This window comes from Tupaia chinensis, unplaced genomic scaffold (assembly GCF_000334495.1).
Source record: "Tupaia chinensis unplaced genomic scaffold, TupChi_1.0 Scaffold141474_1, whole genome shotgun sequence".
Lineage (NCBI taxonomy): Eukaryota > Metazoa > Chordata > Mammalia > Scandentia > Tupaiidae > Tupaia > Tupaia belangeri.
The window spans coordinates 188943-193464 of NW_006201336.1; the positions used below are offsets into that span (position 1 = coordinate 188943).

At 36.8% G+C, this 4522-nt stretch overlaps 1 pseudogene; it reads right to left on the reverse strand.

Annotated features, from left to right (window-relative positions):
• Positions 1 to 956: 956 nt before the first annotated feature.
• LOC102502916 (importin subunit alpha-1 pseudogene) overlaps positions 957 to 4522 on the reverse strand; it is a 58305-nt pseudogene continuing 54739 nt past the window's right edge.

The following is a 4522-nucleotide window of genomic DNA, read 5'->3' on the forward strand; positions in this document are numbered from 1 at the left end:
ACTTAGCCTCTGGAGAACATGCAGGCTGCAGACAAATTTGTGTAACAAAAGTCAATAATAGATCTTTATTTCTTAGGCCAGTTCTGGCTGATTGCTATTTTAACAAAATATCTGGGGAAAGCAGTCTTTCGGTATATTACTCTGAGCTACATGATGGTTAGAGGGTAGACATTTCTCTTAAGAATAATTAGGTCTTGTATCGTGCTACTTCACTGTATTCATTTATCAATTCCAGGAGTTTTTTTCATGAATTCTTTTGGGTTTTCTATGTATATAATGATGTCATCTGGAAATAGAGATAATTTTACTTCTTCTTTCCCTCTGCCTTTTATTTTACTCTATTTTCTAATTCCCTGGCTAGGACTTCCAGTACTATATTGAAAAGATGTGGAGAAGGTAGACTAGGTGAGCAAAAGCAGATTTTTTTTCTCAACAGGTAAACAAGTAAATCTACCCAAATTTGTTTTTCAGTTTAATTAAAAGGTAGATACAATTATGTACATTTAACTAATGAGGGCACTGTTGGATGACAGATATGATAGAGGTAGGGAATCTCGTATTTTTGAAGTTGATTCAAAGTAAGACTGCTACCACTTTGCTCCAGACCTCAGCAGTTGCCTCTCTAGTGCCGTATATGGTTCAGTATAATAGTTACTATATTTTAAATGTTGTTAAATCACAAAGTCTGAAGGTCCCAGTCAAGAGGAGTAAAAGATGAAAAGCCTAGATAGATAGGGATAGAGTCAGTGTTTGGTGAGAAGGTAGCAGACTTTGTCTCTGGGGATCAAACTCATGTGTCAGTGGTTCACTATCAAAAACATCCTGTGATTATTAATTTTTCATGTCTATTTGGCTATACTACAGTGCCCAGTTTTTAAAGTACTAGTTTAGGAATTACTGGTGGAGGATTTTATAGATGCAAGTAATATTTACAATCAGTTTGCTTTAACTAAAAATTAGCCTTGACATGGGGACTGGATATTGGTGCGATGGAAAAATGTGATGCTCCATGACGTTGAATGATATAGGACAGTTCCAAGTTCATGTCTGAAAACTTTCCTGAGTACAGTGAACACTGCCCATGCTGGCTGGGGGTCGATCACAGCATCAATACCCTGTTGGAGTTGTGGTCTCACTGTCTTTCTCTCACACTTATGGAAGAAACAAAATAAACTTTAGAAAATAAAAGAAAATTATCCTTGATAATGCGCATGGACCCAATCTAGTCAGTTAAAGACTTTAAAAACAAAATTTATGGTTTCCTCAGAAAGAATCCTGCCTCAAAACAAACCTAGAAATCCTGTCTGCATTTTCAGCCTGCTGAAATGCCCTGTGATTTATTTTTTTTTACTATAGGGTGCGTGCGCTCGCCAGACAGACAGAGAGAGACAGAGAGACAGAAAGCGAGAAATCACCCCCCAGGGGGGATGGTCACGCCGCAATCCCTTCTCCTCCATTCTCCTCTCAGGATTTTGGGCACGCACGCACATGCGCCCGGAGTGAGTTTTAAGCCACCGGATCCAGGACGCAAACCGCGGTTGACTACGTAGGAGTCCAGTGACATAGCCATTGCACTAACTGCTGTTTCCCAATGCCCTGTGAATTTTAGATTACCTGACTCCACAATCAGATGAACTAATTCCTAAAATAATTATCTTTTTTTAAAGTTATTTTCTTACTTTTTCACAGAAATATATAAACTCATCTCGGCAGTTCACCAAATATTAAATTAAAATAATTTCAAAGCTAGAAATCAAACACTGCTACCCTTGATGTTGTGGTCAATAAATATACCATCATTTTCCCCTGCTGTATAATTGCAAACCCAGTGCTTGTGTAATGTCCTTGATATCTATCTTTTTCCTTATTTATTATTACTATTATTATTTTACATTTAATCATTATTTATCTTTACAGTGTACAAAATTGCTTTTCCCAGTGTGAATACGATGCATATCAGTCAAGACAAAGATGTTACCATATACATTATCATCAGCGTTAACTTTTCATTTTTGTGTCAGGTAATTGAGGTCTTTTTACCCTGTTCCTCTTCCTCCCTCCCTCTCACTATCTCTAGTATCTGTCATTACCCTCCCTGCTACTATACCTTTCAAACTTTTAGTTTCTGCTAAGGAGTGTAGGCATTCAGTATATATTGAGTGAAGACATACAAAGTCTGTCTTTCATAGTCTAACTTGCTTTGCTTAGCACTAAGTCTTCCATATTTATCCACTTGTATAAAATATCAGGATTTCAATGTTTTATGGCTGAGTAGTATTCCATAGAGTACATATGTCAAATTTTTTTCAATCCACTCATCTACTTTTTGACAGTTGGGTTAATTCCACATCCTAGCAATTGTAAATAATGTTGCAATAAATATGGATGTGCAAGTTTTTTTTTTGTTTTTTTTTTTTTTTATCTGAGGGTTTTTCTATCCTTCGGATAAATAACTGAGTGGAATTACTGGGTCATATGATAGTTCTATTTGTAGGTTTCTGAGGAATCTCTATATCATGCTCCATAGTGGTTGTACTAATTTGCATTACCATCAACAGTGTAGATGAGTTCCCTTTTCATCAAGACCTTGCCAGCACTTATCATTATCTTATTATTATTTTTTAAATTTTAGTCATTTTCACTGGAGATAAGTGGTATCTCATTGTGGTTTTGATGTTCCTTATAATAAGAGATGTTGAGCATGTTTTCATATACTTTGTGGTTGTTTATATGTCTTCTTTGAAGAATTGCCTTTTCAACTCATTTTCCCATCTTTTTTTTTGGGGGGGAGGGGGTTTGCTATAGGGCGCATGCGCTTGCCAGAAAGACAGAGAGAGACAGAGAGACAGAAAGTGATAAATCACCCCCCAGGGGGGATGGCCATGCTGTAATCCCTTCTCCTCCATTCTCCTCTCAGGATCTTGGGCATGCATGCACACGCGCCCAGCGTGAGTTTAAGCCACTGGGTCCGGTACTTGAACTGCGGTCGACTACATGAGAGTTCAGTGACATAGCCATTACGCTAACTGCTGGTCCTCATTTTCCCATCTTTTAATTGGATTATTTTGTGTGTGTGTGTGTGTGTGTGTGTGTGTGTGTGTGTGTTTGTGTGTGTGTGTGCATAAGTTGCTTGAGTCCCTGGTATATTCCGGTTATCAGTCCCTTATCTGAGATATAGCCTGCAAATATATCCTCCCACTCAAAGTGTTGTATTCTCACTTATTCTTTCTTTTGCTGTGCAGTAGCTTCTCAGCCTAACATAGTCCCATTTTTCTATTTTTAGGACTATTGTCTGTGCATTAGAGGTCTTCTTTAAGAAGTCTTTTCCTATTCCAGGGTCTTCAAGAGTTTTCCCCATTTTTTTTAAATTTCATTTTCTTTTATACAGTCAATCACATTATTTAGCTTGTGAAGTGAATATTTTAACATGTGAACATTTCTCCCTAGTCCAGTTGACTAAACTATAAAATATCTTTAACAGAAATTGGCACGTTTCTTTGTCCCATGTGTCAGATAAGGGAGTGATAACCAGAATACACAAGGAACTCAAGCTGCTGTTTCAAAAAAAGATGATCAACCCTATTAAAAGATGGGAGAGTGAGTTGAAAAAAAACACTCTCTAAAGATGACATGTGAATAGCCAAAAGGCATATGAAAATATACTCAACATCACTCATTGTAAGGGAAATGCAGATCAAAACAACAATGAGATACCACCTAACCCCAGTCAGAATGACTAGGATTAAAAAAAAAAAAAAAAAGAGGTGCTGGTGGGGGTATGAGGGAAGGGGAACTCCCTTAACCAGCTGGTAGAAAAGTAAATTGGCCCAGCCAATGTGAAGAACAATTTGGAGATTCCCTCTGTTTTACATCAGTATTTCTATAGTTTGAGGTTTTATGTTTAGATCTTCAATCCATTTTGAGTTAATTTTTGTTAGTGCTGAGAGATAAGGTTCCAATTTTATTCTTTTGTAGGTTGATATCCAGTTCTCCCAGTACAATTTACTGATGAGATTTTCTTTTTCCCACTGGACTGCCATGTGCCCTTTGTCAAGAATCAGTTGGCTGTATGTTTTGGGGTTTATTTCTGGGGTCCTTACTCTGTTCCATTGGTCTACCTGTATGATTTCTATGCCAATACTATGTATTTCAATTATCACAGTTGTGTAATATGTTTTGAGGTCAGGAAGTGATATGCTTCCTATTTTATTCTCCTTGCACAGTATTGTTTTGGTGATATGGAATATTATAATTCCAGACAAACTTTATGATTTTTTTTCTATTTCTGTGAGGAATATCTCTGGTAGTTTGATTGGAATTGCATTGAATTTGTAGATTAAGGTGAGTAAGATTGACATCTTGATTATATTAGTTTTTCAAATACGGGAACATGAGATGTTTTTCTACTTTTTTTGTAACATTTAAAATATTTTTTTCTTTTTTTTTGGAGAGGATTTTGCTATAGGGCACATGCGCTCGCCAGACAGACAGAGAGAGACAGAGAGACAGAAAGCAGAAAATC